This window comes from Hyperoodon ampullatus (genome assembly GCF_949752795.1).
Source record: "Hyperoodon ampullatus genome assembly, chromosome: 11".
In the NCBI taxonomy this organism is placed as follows: Eukaryota; Metazoa; Chordata; class Mammalia; order Artiodactyla; family Ziphiidae; genus Hyperoodon; species Hyperoodon ampullatus.
In genome coordinates this window covers 92971207-92993524 of record NC_136924.1, presented here as the reverse complement: position 1 = coordinate 92993524, position 22318 = coordinate 92971207, and positions in this window count along the sequence as shown.

Sequence of the window (22318 nt, the reverse complement as noted above, 5' to 3'; positions counted from 1 at the left end):
GATTTTGGAAAAATAAAATGAGGGTCTCTTCTGCAAGTTAGAAGCCAAAATAGGGTTTCTCTGGTGGCGCAGTGGTTAAGAATCCACCTGCCAATGCAGGGGACACAGGCTCAAGCCCTGGCCCAGGAAGATCCCACATGCCGCGGAGCAACTAACCACAACTACTGAGCCTGCGCTCTAGAGCCCACAAGCCACAACTTCTGAGCCTACACGCCACAACTACTGAAGCCCACAAACTCTAGGGCCTGCGTGCTGCAACTACTGAGCCTGTGTGCTGCAACTACTGAAGCCTGCGCGCCTAGAACCTGTGCTCTGCAACAAGAGAAGCCACTACAATGAGAAGCCCGCGCACCACAACGAAGACTAGCCCCCACTTGCCACAATTAGAGAGAGCCTGCGTGCAGCAACGAAGACCAAATCCAGCCAAAAATAAATTAAATAAACTTTAAAAAATAAATAATTAAAATTTAAAAAAAGCCAAAATAAACGCAGTAATGCCACATAAGTTTTTCTAATTTAACTTTTATCAGATGCCAAAATGCACAAAGTACTGTACAAAGCACAGCATTAAACCAAGTCCCTAGCTACAGGGGGTGCAGTGGGATTACGGAGGCCAGGAAAACTCAGGAAAATGTATGGCACAGAAGCGTGTCTGACCTTATCCCAATGGCTGAGAGGTAAATGTGGAGAACAGCTACAGCTCACATCTACACTGTGGAAGTGTGGATTTCTGATGAGAGGCCCTACTTTTCACCTCTTGCTTTTCAAATTAGGAAACGGCAAATGGAGAATTCAGGTGATTTGCCTTAAGCCTCTAACTAGGCGGAGCAGCACACAACCAGGATTGGCCTGGGCGGCACCCTGCTGCCTGCGGTGCAGGCCCGATGCAGGAGGGACTGTGAAGGAATAGGGACGGCAAAGGGAGGCCTGCACTGACCCAGGGTGGTGGCAGAAACCTCGAGTCCTCGGTACTTCCGTGACATGGCTGTGCTACGTGTGGGCTGTAACACACGGGGTATGTAAGCTCTCTGCACTGCTGTACCTTCCTTCTTGTAGAATGGGGGTAGCAGTAACGATACCACCCTCACAGGGTTACTGTGAGCATTAAAAGAATTAATTCATGTACTAATCGTAGACACTACTAATACACTACATGTACTGTAGACACTACATGTACTAATAGTAGACACTCAGTAAATATTAATGATGATGGTAATCATCATGACGATGATGATTTCTGTTTCTGGGTCCTGAGCAGTTTCTAAGTGCACCCTGGCATGTGCACTTTGGACCACTCAACTCTGAAGATCAATGTTCATAATCAGAACCTAATTCCCTTCTCCGACCTCTTTTCACCTGCCCACATCATTCTTCCACTTTCCTATGCTGCCTCCATCATTCAAAATAAATGGGAGTGGCTATTCGGGGTCGTTTGTGTTTCCATACAAATTGTGAAATTTTTTGTTCTAGTTCTGTGAAAAATGCCATTGGTAGTTTGATAGGGATTGCATTGAACCTGTAGATGGCTTTGGGTAGTATAGTCATTTTCACAATGTTGATTCTTCCAAACCAAGAAGGTTGCAGTGAGGTGGATGGACCTGGAGACTGTCATACAGAGTGAAGTAAGTCAGAAAGAGAAAAACAAATACCGTATGCTAACACATATATATGGTATCTAAAAAAAAAAAAAAAAAAAGGTTCTGAAGGACCTAGGGGCAGGACAGGAATAAAGACGTAAAGGTAGAGAATGGACTTGAGGACACGGGGAGGGGAAGGGTAAGCTGGGACGATGTGAGACAGTAGCATTGACATATACACGCTACCAAAATGTAAAATAGCTAGTGGGAAGCAGCTGCATAGCACACGGAGATCAGCTCAGTGTTTTGTGACCACCTAGAGGGGTGGGATAGGGAGGGTGGGAGGGAGACGCAAGAGGGAGGAGATATGGGGATAAATGTATATGTATCGCTGATTCACTTTGTTATACAGCAGAAACTAACACACCATTGTAAAGCAATTATACTGCAATAAAGATGTTAAATAAAATAAATAAATAAATGGGAGTAGATGCAGATCAAACTGAAAAACTAATCAATCAACAAATATTTAGGTCAGCAGCATGTCAGATGATGAGAGAGCTAATAGCTTTTACCTCTAAGGAGCTTTCAGTCTTAAATTGTATACTTAAAATTAAGTATACAGTTAAAGGATGATTCAAGAAAATTAAAATGGAGTGCTGGTTATATGGCATATAATTAAAGAATGGATCAATAAATAATATAATGCTTACATTGTAATAGTAAAATAACAACAGCTAATATTTCTGAGCCCATGCTATTACCAGATGCTTTTCTAAGTGCTTTATATGCATGATTTAATTTAATCTAATTTACACAAAAATTCTCAAAGGTAGCTACTGTCAGTATCTTTCTTTTCAGAAGAGGAAGCTAAAGCTCAAACAAATAACTTGCTCAAGGTTGCACAGGGAAGGGGGCACAAAAACAACACAGAGTAAATGAGTCCAGAGGAGGCAGACAATGTCAGCCCAAGTAGAGGTTTGTCAATAATTCTGGTATTTTCCCAGAGTTCTTTGCTAGGTGAAGCAATGCTTCTCAACCCTCAAAAAGACAAACCAACAACTAACCCACCCACCCATCTACCCTTCATTGTCTTTCCATTGCTCTTTGGAGAAAGAATAAATACAAAGCCACTTAGCATGGCCTACAAGGCTCTACATGGCCCCACTGACCTCTCCAGCAACTCTTTCACTTGTCCTTCCTCCCCCATGGGCCTTTTTTCAGTCCCAAAGCTCTTGCCTGCCACAGGGCCTTTGCACATGCTGTTTTCTCTACCTGCTCTCCTCTTCTGCTCTCTTCACCTATGCAACTTCTACTCATCCTTCAGATCCCAGCTCAGGCATACCCTTCCTCAGGAAAGTCTTGCTTGACAACACTGACTAGGTTAAATCCTCCTAGTATCATCTCTTGGTAACTTGGTAACTAACACTTGTCATGTATTATATTTGCCTGGTTATTTGATTGGTATCTATTTCTCTCACTACTTTATAAGCACAATGAGAGGTAAGACGGAATATGTTTTTACCCATCATTGTACTTTCAGCACCAAGTAACATGCCTAGCACATAATGGGCACTCAATGAATATTTGTGGAATGAGTTGAAGGATAAGTTAAGGAAGATTCCACATTGCAGCTAGAACATGGAGGGGCCTAATGATAGAAAAGAGTTGCAGAGGTGAGAGGAAGGATTTCAAGGCAGAGGACAAGTAGCTCCCAAGAATACATACACTGAGAAAACTCTGTGTCAAAATATAACTAATATTTACTGAGTGCTTATTGTATGCCAAATCTTTTGCATGTATTATCTAATCAAATCCTTTTTTTGATAATCCTTGTGACAGAGACAGCTAATTGTACTCCAATATTTGTTCCATCCATTCTTTCTTGGTAATAAATCCTCTAATTTTTAGCTGGACAAATAAAAACTACATTTCCTTTTTTTTTTTTTTTTTTTTGGCCACGCCATGTGGCATGCGGGATCTTAGTTCCCCGACCAGGAATCGAACCCAGGCTCTTGGCAGTAATAGCCCTGAGTCCTAACCGCTGGTCTGCCAGGGAATTCCCTAAAGTACCCTTTAGAGTTCTCTTTACATCTTATAGTTATGCTCCTATCTTAGCCTCATAATTCTTTATGTTAAACTTTCCCTGTTAAATTACTGTGTAGTTTTTGCCTCCTGATTGGACCCAGACTGATATAGGTACATCCCCTCTTTGACAGGAAGCTAAAATGCAGAGCCTTCTGTTTTACTAGAGAGGTTCTTTGTCTCCTGATATCTTATTTGATCTCCCAGACTGGGATTCCTTTCATCCATGAATTGCAAATATTCAGTTATGATTCTGAGGGTATCTACATGCCTGGCCCTCATTCTGCTCCAGTTATTGGACAGTTATCTCAGCTAGATTGCCTTCACCAACTTATCTTACCTTTCAAAGGTTATTTACATATTCATGTATTGATTTGAAGATAAACTCTGTGTGGCAGTGAAAGTCCTCTCTAGCTAGTTAAGTCAAGCCACACTTTTCCTTTCTGAAAAAGATCATCCCTGGGGACTTCCCTGGCAGTCCAGTGGTTGACTCTGCGCTTCCAATGTAGGGGTTGAGGCTTTGATCCCTGGTTGGGGAACTAAGATCCACATGCCACGTGGTGCAGCCAAAACAAATAGATGAAAAAGGTCATCCCTGAGTCCATGGTACAAGTAATATAAAGCAAGGTGTTGAATGCTGGAGAGTGGTTTCAATCAGAAGTAGCCATATAACCTATATCATAGGGGTGGTTATGAGAAGTAGGTGAGATATTCTAGGTAAAATTCTCAGCCTAGATCTTGCACTTCATATTGTGAGTTCTCCTTCTCCTTTATTCATTTGTTCATTCATTCACTCATTCATTCATTCAACTTACCCTTAGTAAGCAGCTACCATGTACCAGATGCCGTTATCAGCATCAGAGAAACGAGGATGAACAAGATTCAGTTCTCGCCCTGAAACAGTGACCAGTCCAGTCTCCTGTTTAGTATGCACCAAAGTCTAAGGAATAATCCCCCTCTTCATGCTCTCCTAAAGATATGGGTTTTCCAGTAAATGGAACAGAATGAATGATTTAGTCATAAAATGTACAGCCTGGAGATACGGTCACATGTCTAGAGGGAATTTTCCGCTGTGTTAGTTTGATGTGAACTTTGACAAGGCTGGATTAGTGCTGGACCATATTCTTTTTCTGTAATTAACTTTAACTATATTTAATCACATGTGATATATATGTAATATAGTCACTCCAAAAGCAAGTACAGGGCCAGAATTCAAAGACCTCCTTTTGACTCAAAAGCCCATGCTTTTATCACCCACACCATTCTGCATTCTTCTGTTGGTTTTCAGCTTGGTGGTGCTGAGGACTAGACAGTCATCCCCTTGCTCTCACCCCACCACTCAGACTCATCACATTGTACTGTACTTGCCTGTTTGCTTGACTTTGCCATTAGACTAACACTTCCTTGAGGATAGACACAATCTATTGTTCACCACTGTACCCCCATCATTCTGATTATCTATTACTGCTTAACAAAACCACCCCAAAGATCAGTGGCTTAAAATAACAAATCATAGTTCAGTGGGTTGACTGGACTTGCTCTGTGGCTCCCTCTTGGGGTCTTTTTTTTGTGTGTGTGTGTGGTACGCGGGCCTCTCACTGTTGTGGCCTCTCCCGTTGCGGAGCACAGGCTCCGGACGTGCAGGCTAAGCGGCCATGGCTCATGGGCCCAGCCACTCCGCGGCATGTGGGATCTTCCCGGACCGGGGCACGAACCCGCGTCCCCTGTATCAGCAGGCGGACTCTCAACCACTGCGCCACCAGGGAAGTCCCTCTCTTGGGGTCTTTTATACAGTAGTAGTCAGTTGGTGGCTGAGGATGGTGTCATCTGAAGGCTCAACCAAGCTGGACATCCAAGACACTTGCTTTATCACCCATCTGGTGCATGGCCTTGGATGGCTGGAACAGCGGAGGATTGGCTGGTTATCTCTCTATCTCCATGTGGCTACCTTGGCTTCCCCAGAGCATGAGGTACGTCTTACATAGTGTCTGATTTATCTCACAGTGAGTGATCCAGAAGGTTCGGGTGGAAGCTGCCAGGCTTCTTATGACCTAGGCCCAGAAGTTAGCATCACGTCTACCATATCCTGTTGTGAGTCACAGGGCCAGCTGAGATTGAATATGTGAGAGGACTATGTCAGGGCATGAGTGTCAGGAGACATCATTTGTGGGGGGCCTTCTTTGGGGAGAGGGCAGTCTGGGGAGGGAAAGCTCAGAGGAGGAGATACATACATGGGGAATCTCAGATGAAGAGTAGGAGTTAGCCAAGTGGTGAAAGGCTGGGGAAGAGAAAGGGTAGGAAGAGAAGTCTTCCAGGTGGAAGGGACCCTGTGTACAAAGACATGGAGATAAGAAGAGGGGACGAGGGGACGGTAAGCATGGGGCACTCATGTTCTACCACTTAATTGCCGGGTGACTTTGGATAATTATCTAACCTTTCCGCATCCCGGTTTCCTCATCTGTGAAATGGAGATGATCACAGCATTATCCAGTAGTGTTCTAAAGATTAAGTTAGTTCATGCATGAAGAGTTGTTTAGAGCAATATCTGGTACATAGAAAACACTCAATACATTGGTTATTGTTAGTACCGTAAAGGGGAACGTGGGAGGTTAAACACGGCTGGAACATAGGACTCCAAAAGGGGACGGGGGAGACAGGAGTCTGGAATGATAAGCAGGGGCCAGAGCACGGCTTTGTAAGTTGTGCAGAGGTGTGTGAATTTTGTCCAAGAGTCAATGAAGAGATTTTAAGGAGGGGGGAGTTGATGAGATTTGGGATTTAGGAAGATCTTTATACTAAAGATCTCCAGAGTGGGAAAGACTAGGGGGAGGAGAAAAACTAGAGACAGAGATCAGTAGGAAGCTGTGTGGTCCAGGAGAGGGACAAAGTGGCCTGGCCTAAGGTGATGATTACAGGGCTGGAGAGAGGTGGCCCTGCTAAAGGTCACCGTGCTGGTTAATGACACAGCAGGAACTGGAGCTGTTGACTAATTACACAGGAATTTCCTGCCAGGACATTAACATTTTTCCCTTGTTTATTTAGGCACCAGTTTAATGTGTATAATTTGATGGAGACAGATAAGTAGCTACAAGTAAATGGGCAGAGATGGTTTAGCTGGGAGGTATGGGTCCCATTTCCATGGCTTACACCTGCAATTGCTAATAATATATAGATTGCCTCAGGTGCCACTGCCCTCAAGGGAGACTGAGCAAGGTGAGTGAATCTCTTTGAAGGAGACGCTTTTTCCCAGCTGTATTGGAAGGGTCACACCCCATCTTTCATAACTGCCTCACCTGTTCTCCTTTGGGTCAGACTGACAGTGTTTATTTGCTTTTTCTGGTTTATTTGGTGTGTAAAACACTAGGAAGGTCTGATTGGCTACTCTGCTGGGGCCTCCTTGGCCTTTCAAGCTGTGATTCTCAAATATTCTTTGTAGACACAAAAGTTGGCTGTAGAGCCCACAGTTCTTAGAAGGTCTGAGAACAGCTGGGAACAGGGGACCCCAGTGGCAGCAAAGGGGACCTTGGGCAAAGAATGAGCCCCATGGTGTCTCATCCACTGAACTAGGGGACCCTGAAGGTCTAAGATTATGTTTCAAATAACCTCTGACAGGGACTTCCCTGGCGGTCCAGTGGTTAAGACTCAACGCTTCCACTGCAGGGGGCACGTGTTCAATCTCTGGGTGGGAAACTAAGATCCCGCATGCTGCGTGGTGTGGCAAAATAAAATAAAATAAAATGGCTAGGTGTCTATTTAAAAAATAAATAAATAAAATAAATAAATAGCCTCTGACAGGAGCCACTCTAACCTCTTGCCCAAGAACACCCCATGCTTGCTCCTGATTCCACATGGGGCCTTGATCGATAGGGTCTTACACATCCTTCAAGGCACAGCTCAGGTCCCACGTTTGTGGGAACCTCTCTTTGCTCTTTTAGCCCCTGTGGGTCACTGCCCCACACCTATGTCCCCCCCACCAACATTTAAAGAACCCCAGAGGAAGTGTAGGCGCCATATAACTCCGCCCTTCCTCACATGCTGTGTATGTCCTTCCCCCAACAGGACGCTACTCCGAGCATCTCCCAGCTTTACTGGAAGCCCTCTGAGGGTTGATGGTTTTCCCTCCATTGTGGCCACAACACGTCTCAGAGTTTTCAGGCAACCTCTGTTAAGGGACAGATCTAGAAGTTTGGAGGATGTGTTAGCCCTAACTTACAGATTGGGAAGCTGGGGGGGAAAGGGTTAAGTCCCCTGCCCAAGCTTGTGAAGGCTGGCATTTGTTCAGGAGCCAAGTGGGAAGGGTCCCCAGTTAAACAGTTCCCTTACATTTGTCTTTAATCTTTCCGACAACCCTAAGAGGTAGGTCCTCGTATCCACATTTTACCGCCAGGGAAACAGAAACGCACAGGTGTTCAAAAAGGCCCACCGCACTCGTGTACCGAACACACCCGGAGCTAAAACCCAGCTGGTCTGGCTCCCAGCTGCTTCCTGGGTCATCACTTCCTGCCTCGTAGCACCTGTGTACCTAGTTGTCCCCTCTACAGGTGAGACCATGACCTTTTCTGAGGGCAGGGCCTATGCTTTGGTTTTCATTTAAATCTCGGTGACCCCAGGGCCTAGCACAGAACGTGAGACCTAGTTGATGTCCAGTAAGATATTGTTCAGTAAATGCTGAGTAAGAGCCGATGCGAAAGCTTTCTCTGTCCGCCCCCTTCAGAGGAGGACCTCACGGGAGCCTGTACTCCCCTCCAGGTGGCGCCATCAGAAACCTCTTCCTTCCTGGTTTCCTCTGAAGGCCCCGTGGCGGGGAGGCTGGGACTGAGGTGCACAGGAAGCTCCCCTGGGGACAGCAGGAGCCTTCAGACCTGCTGGGCTGGGCCTCCCTTCCGGGGTTAGAGGTCTAGTTTCAATCCACAGAAATGCTTGCAGAGAGTGACCACTCACCTCAACGGTGGGGAAGAAAAGCCCCGTCTCTGGTCAGGGCGACTTGGGGTGGGTCCTGGTTCTCCTCCTGGCCGGGTTTGTGGTCACTGAACCTTAGGAAGCCTCCATTTTGTCCCTGTAAAGTGGGGAGACACGTAACGCCTGCCTCCTGGGGCTGTGGTGAGGATTAAATGAGAAAACGTGTGCTGGGGACTTCCCCGGCCGTGCAGTGGTTAGGACTCCACGCTCTCCCCGCCGAGGGTGCGGGTTCAGTGAAAACGTGTGCATATGGCCCTCCCCCAGGCATGCGGTGGACGGCAGCCATGGTTGTGGGCTGTTTAAAGGCCTGAGACAGGAACGTGAATGAGGACCAGTAACAACGTTGGTGGACTTCCCCGGTGGCCTAGTGATTAGGATCCGGAGCTTTCACTGCCACGGCCTGGGTTCAATCCCTGGTCAGGGAAGATCCCGCAAGCTGCGTGGAGTGACAAAAAATTTTTTTAATTAATATCAAATAAATAAATAAAACAACGAAACTCAAAAAGCTGAAAGAAAAAAGGTGAATTAAAATATACAGGGCAAACAAAAAGAAAAGTTTAAAAAAACAAAACAACATGGGGCCCTGGGATACTTTGCCCATCCCTTTTTTTTGGCTGCACAGCACGGCTGGCGGGATATTAGTTCCCCCACTGGGAATTGAACCTGCGTCCTCAGCAGTGAAAGTGCGGAGCCCTAACCACTGGACCGCCAGGAAAGTCCCTGCCCATGACTCTCCACAGACTGTGTCTCAGTCCCCCGTGTTCCCTCCCAGAGGGCCTCCCCGGGAAACACTGTCAACAGTGGGAATGTATTGTCCAGGCCTCTCCCTCTTCCCTCTTCAGCTCCTGGTGCAGCTACCTGAGGTCAGGATCCCTAAGGAAGTGCTCTCAGGGGGGATGGGGGACAGCCGCACGGGGCAAAGGAAGGCTCCAGGCAAGGTGGGGCCCTGCCAGTCTGCCTGGGAGTGAGGGCTGAGGAGACTGGACCGACCCGGACTTTCAAACTGCTGTTCCAACAGACAGGCAGGCCTGGGTTCAGGGCTGTGGAGAGGCATCAGTGCCCAGATTCTGCCGTCTCTTCACAGGTGCAGGCAGAGTGGGCTCCAAAGGGGGATGATATCTAGCAACTATGAGGAGAGGAGAGGACTTCCCTGGCGGTCCAGTGGTTAAGACTCTGCCCTTCCAATGCAGGGGGCATGGGTTCCATCCCTGGTTGGGGAACTAAGATCCCACGTGCCACGCCGTGAGGCCAAAAATTAAAGAATTAAAAAAAAAGGAGAGGAGAATTGAATTATAATTTACACACAAGGTATGAATAATAATCATCTAATGACCAGATTAATATACTGATGTTTCATCAGACGCAGAGAACGGACTTGAGGACACAGAGGGGGAAGGGGAAGCTAGGAAGAAGTGAGAAAGTAGCATTGGCATGTATACACAGCTAACTGTAATATGGATGGCTAGTGGGAAGCTGTTGCGTAGCACAGAGAGATCAGCTTAATGCTTTGTGATGACATAGGAGGGTGGGATAGGGAGCGTGGGAGGGAGGCTCAAGAAGGAGGGGATATGGGGACATATGTACATATAGGTGATTCACTTTGTTGTATAACAGAAGCTAACACAACATTGTAAAGCAATTATACTCCAATAAAGACATAAAAAAATAAAAAATTTTTTTTTAATGAAAAAAAACTACTGGTGTTTCATGGCACCCTGGCATCTCAAAATAAGACTCTTGGGAACAAATGTATGGACACCAAGGTGGGGGAAAGCGGCGGGGGGATGGGGGTGGTGGTGTGATGAATTGGGCGATTGGGATGGACATGTGTACACTGATGTGTATAAAATGGATGACTAATAAGAACCTGCTGTGTAAAAAATACGTAAAATAAAATTCAAAAATTAAAAAAAAACCCCAAAACCGAAGTAAGACTCTTACTAATGTTCATGGTCCACCTTTAGGCAGATGACAAGATTCTTTCTGGCAGGAGATTTGGGGGTTAGATGGGCCTTCCTGACACAGCTTATGTCAAAGTCTGGCTTTCACTTAGTCAGAAATGGGAGTAGGCTTGAATTGGACTTATAAAGTGCCTGGGCTCACCAACCCCTGCTGTAAAGTGTCTGCCACCCCAGCCAAGATGTTTGCAATGCAAATAGTTTTTCTCACTCCGTGGGGAAAGGAGAAAGGGGAAGAGGCCATGGGTGCTTTGACTGTGTGTTGTTGCCCTCGCAGAGTTGAAGGTTGTGTGGTCAGTGCTTAGCCTGCATGGGTGTTGGATTCGTGTGTGTTGGGTGAGTGCTTTACAGGAATGAGGTGGCCCCCTGGAGGGGCCGCATGCACTGTGTCTTGTTTATTAGTCTGGTCTTCACTTATTCTTCAGCTCATAAGTCACTTTTCCTGTGAAACCTTTCCTGCCTTCTTTATCCTTCCCGGAGAAATTGCCCTCTCTCTTTAGAATTTCCAATTATTTACTTCTTGGCATTTAACTCACTGTCTTGTAATCAAGTGCTTAGATGTCTGTCTCTCATTAGACTGTGAGAACCTTAAGTATGGAACCTACTTTACTCTGTCCTTAACTCCAGAGCCTGGTTCCAGGTAGGACGATACAGGTTGATTATTTAATGAATGAATGAATGAACCGGTTGGCTAAGCAGGGTGTCTGTTGACCTAAATTACAATATAAATATGTACACGGGTGTCGGTGTGTGTGTTTGTGTGCATGAACTTAAAAAATTGCTTTTCTTGGGCTTCCCTGGTGGCGCAGTGGTTGAGAGTCCGCCTGCCAATGCAGGGGACACGGGTTCATGCCCTGGTCCGGGAAGATCCCACATGCCGTGGAGCGGCGGGGCCCGTGAGCCATGGCCGCTGGGCCTGCGCATCCGGAGCCTGTGCTCCGCAACGGGAGAGGCCACACAGTGGCCCGCGTACCGCAAAAAAAAAAAAAAAAAAAAAAAAAAATTTGCTTTTCTTGATGACTCCCTTCACTCAGGGCAAATCTAGCCAAGAAAAGTAGATGTATAAGGAGTAACAGTACCACATGGATGAGGTTAAAGAAGAGATTGGTCAGTTCATGGGCCTTTCCGACTCAGTCAAGTGTCTTAGATGGAGTAGCTTGGATAACTGCTCCTTTTGTTTGAGTCCAGATGGATGCTCCATGAGCAGAAGAGAGAGTGCAAGTGAGGAGAGGGTCCTTCTGTTCCCCAAGGTCACAGCATGCCTCCATGACAGATGGTAACAGAGAGAGGGGACTCCATTTTTCTATGTGTTTACGTATTAGTTCTGCTTCCACGTTCATTCTTTTTACAAAGTATCTTAACACCTGGGGGCTTATAACTGAAATCTGTAAAGCAGTCATTCTGAACCACAAGTGACTTGAAGGTCCTTGAAAATCTCAGAAAGATATGACACTTCTCCCCTGAGAGGTGTAAAGGGACAGTCATGAACTTTCTGTAGTTTCAAGAGTTTGGCAAGGGTGCACAGTGGTTAAGACTCTGCCTGCCAACGCAGGGGACACGGGTTCGACCCCTGGTCTGGGAAGATCCCACATGCCATGGAGCAACGAAGCCCGTGTGCCACAACTACTGAGCCTGTCCTCTACAGTCCGTGAGCCACAACTACTGAGCCCACGCGCCTGGAGCCCGCGCTCTGCAACAAGAGAAGCCACCACCATGAGAAGCCCGTGTACCACAACGAAGAGGAGCCCCCGCTCGCTGCAACTAGAGAAAGCCTGAGCGCAGCATGAAGACCCCACGCAGCCAAAAATAAAATTAAGTAAAAGAAAAAGAGTTCAGCAGCCTCCTTTGTGTTCCCAGAGTAATATAATCCCCTCACACAGCAGGTGCTTAATAAGTACCATTGTGTTGAATCTACTGAGTAATGATACATGCCAAGGAAACAGCCTTGCAAAAAAGGCCACAAGTGACTGAGCACCTGATAACATGACTCACGCTCTTAAAGGAAGGTACCTCCTGTCTATCAAACTAAATCAAAGCATGCACTGCCTTCCTTAACTGTAAATACTTTTGTATTTACAGCGACAGACAGCTTTGGTGGAAGTTCTGTTTTTCCGCTAAAGTGTCCCAGGGTTAACCCATTAAAACTTATCTGTCCTATTTCCTTGCCGTAAATGTGTTTATCAGCTTCTTCCTGGGAGTGGGGAAAGGACTGAGGTAATGGATGTGAAGGACTGAGATAATGCTGTGTCTGGCATAAGAAGGTTCCCAAGAGATGTAAGCTGAAAACAGAAAACAAACAAAACAAAAGAGCAGGTTAGACAGGGAAGGTGCTGGCACACAGAGAGCTATGGGGAAGGACGTGGAATTAGTGGGGGTGGGGTGGGGCGGGGACAGGAGACCCAGGACAGGGAGCCTCCCCTTCCTAGCTTGTTTTAGAAGCCCCTAAGATTCCAGGTGAGCTGCAACCAGGAAATGAGGTAAAGTCCCTGACTAATGCCCAGTGATGTATCTCAGAATGTGTAGAAAGACAGCAGTAGTACCAAATATCCGAGTCACGGAAAACAAGTGGTGAATGGAGGTGTTTGCTCAGAGATGTCAGCCTGGCCCCAGCGAAGTCAGTTTGTCAGCTCTTTTCACTTGGGAAAGAGAAGGGAGGAGCCGCAGTTCCTGCCAAACCTAAACTGTGGAAAAGCAGGCTGTTGAAGGCCGCAGGGCAGCACCAGCTGCAAATGAGCTCAGCAGGGCGAGACCAGCAGGGAGGCCGCCAGAGCTCTAGGGAAAACACGGTAGAGACACAGCCCTGAGGTCCCCGCAGAGTCAGCCGCAGGGGGACGAGGAGGCCAAGGGCAAAGGGAGGCCCCAAAGACGGCCTGACTCTGGAGTGAGGAGGGCCCAGCTGTGTGGACGTGGCGTCACATTCTGAAGGTTGAACCATGTGCAGGCCGCTTGCCTCTCTGAGCCTCGATTTCCTCATCTGTAAATTGAGGATGATAACACCCGCGTTGAAGAGTTTCTGGAAAGATAGAACATGAGACAGAAAACACAAGTGCTGCGGAAACGGAAAACTCTGGAGAGCAGGTGTCCTGATCGTGAAAAAGAAAGTAAACTGGTTGTCGTTTTTTTTTTTTTAAAGATGTTGGGGGTAGGAGTTTATTTATTTATTTATTTATTTTTGCTGTGTTGGGTCTTCATTTCTGTGCGAGGTCTTTCTCTAGTTGTGGCAAGCGGGGGCCACTCTTCATCGCGGTGCGCGGGCCTCTCACTATCGCGGCCTCTCTTGTTGCGGAGCACAGGCTCCAGACGCGCAGGCTCAGTAGTTGTGGCTCACGGGCCTAGTTGCTCCGCGGCATGTGGGATCTTCCCAGACCAGGGCTCGAACCCGTGTCCCCTGCATTAGCAGGCAGACTCTCAACCACTGCGCCACCAGGGAAGCCCCTAAACTGGTTGTCTGAGTCTGCTCGGGTGGCCTTAACAAAATACCATACCCAGGGAGACTTAAACAACAGAGATTTATTTTCTCATGCTTCTGGAGGCTGCAAGTCCAAGATCAAGGTGCCGGCAAGGTCATTTCATCCCGAGGCTGCTTCTCTTGGACCGCAGGTGACTACCATCTCGTTGTGTGCTCACATGACCTCAGTTTTTTTTTTTTTTTTTTTTTTTGGTTGCACCGTGTGGCATGCGAGATCTTAGTATCTTAGTTCCCTGACCAGGGGTGGAATCCCCCATGCCCCCTGTAGTGGAAGTGCAGAGTCCTAGCCCCTGGACCTCCAGGGAAGTCCCTCTGGTGTCTCTTTTTATAAGGGCACTATTCCCACCATGATGGCCCCACTCTCATGACCCTAACCCTAATTACTCCTCAAAGGCTCCACCTCCAAACACCATCATTGAGTGTTACGGCTTCAACATAGGGATCTGGGGGGGACACAAACATCAAGTCCATTACACTGGTTAAAAAGAAACCATTCCTTCTTATGTATATTCCATGATGTTGTGTATTTTAGTGAAAAGATCCCGGGTAGTAAACAGATAGGCTTTAAATAAAATCCCCAAGTAGGGAAAATGCTTATCCCCTGGGCTGATCCTGCATTTCCTAGCCAGGCCCTTGTTGGTATATCACTACCGTACTCTTTTTTTTTTTTTTTTAATTTTTGGTCGTGCTGCTCGGCATGCCCGGGATCTTAGTTCCCTGACCAGGAATCGAACCTGTGCCACCTGCAGTGGAAGCATGGAGTCTTAATCTTAGTTCCCGGACCAGGGATCAAACCCGCGCCCTAGGCAGTGAAAGCACGAAGTCCTAACCACTGGACCACCAGGGAATTCCCTATGGCACTTTCTCAAGGAAAATGCACATGTATTTCTGACAGTGGAGAGGGGTTCTCAGCTTGAAATCCATCTTTGGATCCCTGGTGTGTGTCTGTGTGTATACAGTCCATGGACCATGAACCCCTGCACTACTGAAAATAGGAAATGTTGGTGGTCCTTGAGAATATCAAGGAATTTCTTCCACTTTTTTGGTGGATGGGAGTAAAAATGCAAGATTTTTAAAAATGCAAGATGCAAAAGAGTTTGCTATCTAAGTTGTTCTCCTTAAATAAGTCATGAGATGGGAATTAGGGCGATACAACAGCTGGATGCCTGGAACAGGAGTCTGGTGACCTAGGTTCTAGTTGTGACTCTCCAGTTCACTAGATTTGGGACTTAAGATATGTCTCTCATTCTCTGAACTTCAGTCCTATTATTGGTTAAGCTTATTCCCACCTAGAGCTGCTAATTACTGATGCTATATCATGGGCCAGACACATAATGCTAAGTGTTCTCCTCACCCCCAAATATTATTAACTAACAGTTCAACATTGCAAAGCATGTGTATATATATGTATATCACATGCACACAGTATGGTTATTATTCTGTTGGAGGAGAGCCAAGTTTCTTTACAATGGGAAAATAAAATTTCCTTAGGTCTCAATTCAGAAGTTCTTTCTCAAGGGATCCAAGACAAGCCTTGGTTCTGGGAAACTGAGTAGTCATACCCAGAAATACCTGGGGCCTTCATCCTTACCAAGATGAAGGCAGCTTGGTCTTCTTCCATTTTCTGTTAAAATCGTCTTCTTTTCTCAATACTCTCCTTTGTAGGTACCTATTTACACGGTTCCCTCGCAGGGTCACACCCATCATTTTCTTGAAAAGACGTTTCAAGCAGTCATGGTTTGGCATAGCACCAGAGAAATAAGGAAGTGGCTGGCAGGTAGGTAGCAGGTCCAATAGCACCCTTATTTTGCTCTACACCTGACGTGGGCCAGGGTGGTTTAGAGGTGCCATAGCAGTGTGTCTCTGCTGCTGGGGGCCCTGGGTTGTTGCCCAAGTACCAGCCCAGAATCTTTCCACAGGAGTTTCACTCTGGTTTGGGTTTGTGTTGTTCTGGGAATTAGCCATTGCCCATCTCTGGGATGAGGCCAGAACCAGACGGGGATGTGTGGCCTGGGGGCTGGAAAGCAGACTGGGGACCCCTCTCATTCCAGCCCCGTGGAACATTAGCCCTTTGGGCCATATTCCTTGCAGTCCCCCTCCAACACACTGAATACACTTAGCAACCAAAGGACAGGCAACACAAGGTGATAATCTGCTATTTTTCCAACCCATAACAACATTTTGATGTAGAGGTGATTTATTGATCTGGGTGAAGCCCTCTTACTCGTTGATTCCATTTCATCTGAAACACTATACATACCTGGCACATAGTAGATGTTTTGTACAAGTTTATACAGAGGATACATGGATAGTTCTCCTTAGTCCTTTTGCACTGAAAAAAGAGCTGGCACAAAATAGGCCTTCGATCAATAGCTGGTTCTTATCTCTTTCTCCCCTCAGGTACTTCATTCTTCTCTTGATAACTCAGGAAATCATGATGGAGGCTGCAGTAAAGAACTTATGTATATTTAAAAACTTCAGGCCAGTCTGTATTGGAAAGCCAAATATTGCCTCTGCACTCAAGGGAGAATTAACTTCATTTACTGACCTTCTTATCTTGCTAGGGATAGTGTTCCATTGTCTCATCAAGTAAATTTTGGACAAGTCACTTTTCTTCTATGGGTCTTAGCCAAGCCTTTAGGGACAAAGGTAAATCTGGGCATTTGGGGAGTTAGTTTATTTGAAAACAGTTTTAGAAGTGAGGGCCTTCTGTGTCTGTCCAGGTAGAAACTCTGGAGTGCCTCAATCGATGTCAGTAAAAATGTTTTCATTCTTCTCATCTTATTTAATTTGCTAGGAGATAAATGTTATGGATTGAAGGCAGAGGAAGAAATTTGTGGTTCCATAAGAATCTAAATGAATCAACACTGTGAACAATTGTGAAAAAAACCCTAAGACGGTAAACGTTTGGAAGATGGTACCAAAGAGGATAAAAACAAGATGGAAAAGTTACCATTTATGCTCCTCTGATATTTTCACCCTTTGGCTAAATGATGAATGACTTATTTTAAACCACTCTAGGGACTGACAAAGTTTATGTTAATTTCTAAATCTTGGGACTTCCCTGGTGGTCCAGTGGGTAAAACTCCACGCTTCCAATGCAGGGAGCCCAGGTTTGATCCCTGGTCGGGGAACTAGATCCTGCATGCCACAACCTAAGAGTTCGCATGCCTCAGCTAAGAAGTCCGCATGCCACAACTACAGATCTCTCACGCCGCAACGAAGATCCTGCATGCCACAACTAAGACCTGGAGCAGCCAAAATAAATAAATTAACTAATTGATTAATTTAAAAAAATCCTAAATCTTACATCTGATTGTGTTACCAAACTCCTGCTTCACCATGAAAATGTTCCAATCCATCCAACTCAGCTGCATTGGTGCAAGTGACTTGACCATGAAATAACTTCTAATTTCATGATTCTTTTGAAAATCAATGAGAAAGCATTTGAGAAAGCATCATTCTGTTGGGGAAAGTTGGCGGTTATAAGGTTTTATAGGATCATCCCAGTTTCAAATATTCATCCCACAACTGACCCCATAAACCATTAAACTATCTTAGAAATTTCAATATTTAGGTCTTTATATTTTTGAAACTGCCTCTTGCACTTTGTGTGTGGCATCAAAACCATTTGGTAGGGGGTGGCGTCAAGACGGCATACTAGGAGGATGCAGAATTTGCATCTCCTCACAACTATGTCACCTATTAGGCACCAGTGGGGGACCAGAGACACCTAAGGGGACGGGAGGAACTCCAGCGACCAGTTGTTTCAATTACAGTTTTATTTTTCCTAACATATTTTTTATCTTTCTAATTTTATTTTGTTTTTTTAGTCTTTGATATTGTACTGCTCCTTTCTTTTTTTCTTTCTTTCTTCCTTTTTTTTTTTTTTTTTTTTTTTTTACCACACCATGAAGCTTGCGGGATCTTGGTTCCCAGGCCGGAGGTCAGTCCCAAGCTCCTGTGGTGGGAGCTCCGAGTCCAAACTGCTGGACTAACAGAGAACCTCAGACCCCAGGGAATATCAGTCAGAGTGAGGGCTCCTGGAGGTCCTCATCTCAGCACCAAGACCCAGCTCTATCCAACTGCCTGCAAACTCCAGTGCTGGATGTCTCTTGTCAAACAACCAGTAAGACAGGAATACAGCACCACCCATCAAAAAAAAAAAAAAAAAAAATGAAATGACAAAAAAAAAATGTTACAGATGAAGGAGCAAGGTAAAAACCACAAGACAGAATAAATGAAGATGAAATAGGCAACCTACCTGAAAAAGAATTCAGAGTAAAGATAGTAAAGATGATCCAAAATCTCGGAAACAGAATGGAGAAAATATAAGAAACATTTAACAAGGAACTAGAAGAACTAAGGAGCAAACAAACAGTGATGAACAACACAATTACTGAAATTAAAAATACACTAGAAGGAATCAATAACAGAATAACTGAGGCAGAAGAATGGATAAGTGAGCTGGAAGATAAAATTGTGGAAATAATTGTCAGGGAACAGAATAAAGAAAAAAGAATGAAAAGAATTGAGGACAGTCTCAGAGACTTCTGGGAAAACATTAAATGCACCAGCATTAAATGCACCAACATTCGAATTATAGGGGTACCAAAAGAAGAAGAGAAAAAGAAAGGGTCTGAGAAATATTTGAAGAGATTATAGTTGAAAACTTTCCTAACATGGGAAAGGAAATAGTTAATCAAGGCCAGGAAGTACAGAGAGTACCATACAGGATAAACCCAAAGAGAAACACGCTAAAACACATATTAATCAAACTATCAAAAATTAAAAACAAAGAAAAAATATTAAAAGCAGCAAGGCAAAAGCAACAAATAACATACAAGGGAATCCCCATAAGGTTAACAGCTGATCTTTCAGCAGAAACTGCAAGCCAGAGGGAGTGGCAGGACATATTTAAAGTGATGAAAGGAAAAAACCTACAACCAAGATTACTCTACCCAGCAAGGATCTCATTCAGATTTGATGGAGAATGGAAACCTTCACAGATAAGCAAAAGTTAAGAGAATTCAGCACCACCAAACCACCTTTACAACAAATGATAAAGGAACTTCTCTAGGCAGGAAACACAAGAGAAGGAAAAGACCTACAAATGTAAACCCAAAACAATTAAGAAAATGGTAAGAGGAACATACATATCGATAATTACCTTAAATGTAAATGGATTAAATGCTCCATCCAAAAGACATAGACTGACTGAATGGATACAAAAACAAGACCCATACGTATGCTGTCTACAAGAGACCCACTTCAGACCTAGAGACACATACAGTCTGAAAGTGAGGGGATGGAAAAAGATATTCCATGCAAATGGAAATCAAAAGAAAGCTGGAGTAGCAATTCTCATATCAGACAAAATAGACTTTAAAATAAAAACTATTACAAGAGACAAAGAAGGCCACTACATAATGGTCAAGGGATCAATCCAAGAAGAAGATATAACAATTGTAAATCTTTATGCATCCAACATAGGAGCACCTCAATACATAAGGCAAATGCTAACAGCCATAAAAGGGGAAATTGACAGTAACACAATAATAGTAGGGGACTTTAACACCCCACTTTCACCAATGGACAGATCATCCAAATTGAAAATAAATAAGGAAACACAAGCTTTAAATGACACACTAAACAAGATGGACTTAATTGATATTTATAGAACATTCCATCAAAAAACAACAGAATACACTTTCTTCTCAAGTGCTCATGGAACATTCACCAGGATAGACCATATCTGGGTCACAAATCAAGCCTTGGTAAATATAAGAAAATTGAAATCGCAACAAGTATCTTTTCTGACCACAGCGCTATGAGACTAGATATCAATTACAGGAAATAACTGTAAAAAATACAAACACATGGAGGCTAAACAATACGCTACTAAAAAACCAAGAGATCACTGAAGAAATAAAAGAGGAAATCAAAAAATACCTAGAAACAAATGACAATGAAAACATGACGACCAAAAACCTATGGGAGGGCTTCCCTGGTGGCGCAGTTGTTGAGGGTCCGCCTGCCGATGCGGGGGACACGGGTTCGTGCCCTGGTCCAGGAAGATCCCACATGCCGTGGAGCGGCTAGGCCCGTGAGCCATGACCACTGGGCCTGTGCGTCCGGAGCCTGTGCTCCACAATGGGAGAGGCCACAACAGTGAGAGGCCCGCGTACCACAAAAAAAAGAAAAAAAAAAGAAGAGTCATGTACCACAGTGTTCATTGCAGCTCTATTTAAAATAGCCAGGACATGGAAGCAACCTAAGTGTCCACTGACAGATGAATGGCTAAAGAAGATGTGGCATGTATATACAATGGAATATTACTCAGCCATAAAAAGAAACAAAATTGAGTTTTTTGTAGTGAGGTGGATGGACATAGACTCTGTCATAGAGAGTGAAATAAGTCAGAAAGAAAAAAAAATACCGTATGCTAACACATATATATGGAATAAAAAAGAAATGGTTCTGATGAACCTAGGGGCAGGACAGGAATAAAGATGCAGATGTAGAGAATGGACTTGCGGACACAGGGAGGAGGAAGGGTAAGCTGGGATGAAGTGAGAGAGTGGCAGTAACATATATACACTACCAAATGTAAAATAGCTAGCTAGTGGGAAACAGCTTCATAGCACAGAGAGATCAGCTCGGTGCTGTGAGACCACCTAGAGGGGTGGGATAGGGAGAGTGGGAGGGAGACACAAGAGAGAGGGGATATGGGGATATATGTATATGTATAGCTGATTCACTTTGTTTTACAGCAGCAACAAACACAACACTGTAAAGCAATTATACTCCAATAAAGATGTTAAAAAAAAATAGAAGAGAAATGAGAAAAAAACCCACAAAGCATTCAGTTGTCTGCATTGTTCCATTTCTTATTTTGAAAAGATGGTCCTTTAAAGAAGAATTTAGTAATAAGGGTCCTAGTTGTTTCTTTTTTTTTTTTTTTTTCCCCTTCTACTTTCCACCCTTCAGAATCAGCAGCTCTGAAACCTTTATACCACTTGAGAATGATGCCAAGTGCCCTCAGAGAAGGAAGTCAGAAGGAATGAGGAGTAGACAGGACCAGGGAGAAGGGCTGGGTCATTCTGGTACAGGCCCAGCTCTTTCCCTGGTTCAGAGGAAAAGGTCCTAGGACTCTAGTTGTTTCCTGATAACACATAGAACAAAAGGAATTTCTTTTCAATTATATCCAAAGCTTCAAACCTTGGAATCATGCTTGATTCCTTTCCTTTCTTTCACATCCCACATTCAGTTCACTAGCAAGGCCTGTTGGCTTTATCCTCAGAATGTATCCAGGATCTGGCCACTTCTTACTAATCCCACTGCTACGCCTGCTCCAAGCAGCCTCCTTGCCTAGCAGTGGCCTCGCACTGTCCAGCCCTGCCCCCAGCCCCCCACCCCCACCACGCACATTCTCAGCACAGAGAGGGTGACCCTCGTAAAATGTCCCTCCTCACCGCCACCGGCTTCCCGTCTCATTCAGGGTGAAAGCCAGAGACCTCACAGTGATTCCAAGGCTGGACTTGATCTGCCTTCTTCCTGCCCCACTCTCTCCCTTGCACCTTTCTCCAGCCTCCCTACTGTTCCATGAACGTGCCAAGCTCAGGGCCCTGCCTAGCTGTTCCCTCTGCCTGGGATGCTTTCCTAGAGATCCGCAAGGCTCACTCCCTGACTGCATTCAGGTCTCTGCCTAAATGTTGCCTTCTCCCAGAGGGCTGTCCTGGCCCCCTGTGTATAACAGCATCTATCCCCTCCTTCCAACCCTACCTCCCAACTCTGCTGAACATAACATATTCACTTGCTTACTGTTTTCTTCCCTCTGCTAAAATGTCAGCTCCATGAGCACAGAGACTTCGTCTTGTTCAGGATGGAATCCCCACCTTCTGGAACGGTTCCTGGCACGTAGAGTTATTCAATACATATTTATTGAATGATGCAATATCCTAACCTCAAGCCAGGGAGGGAAAAACGAACAGGTAGGAGTCTGGTTGATCATTGCATCGTAAATATTCAGTGTCTTAACCGCATTCCCCAAATAGCTTCTTTTGCCTGGAAGGGACACCGAATAATTTGGTCTCACCAGAACGTTCTCCTGAAATGCCCTCTTCGGCCTGGCTCCGTCATCCTTCACTTTCCTTAAAATTCTATTCTGAGAGATTCATTGTTTTTAGTGTTAAGATCAACCTCTCAACTAAGGAGCCCGCCTGCTGCAGCTAAGACCTGGTGCAACCAAAGAAAGAAAGAAAGAAATA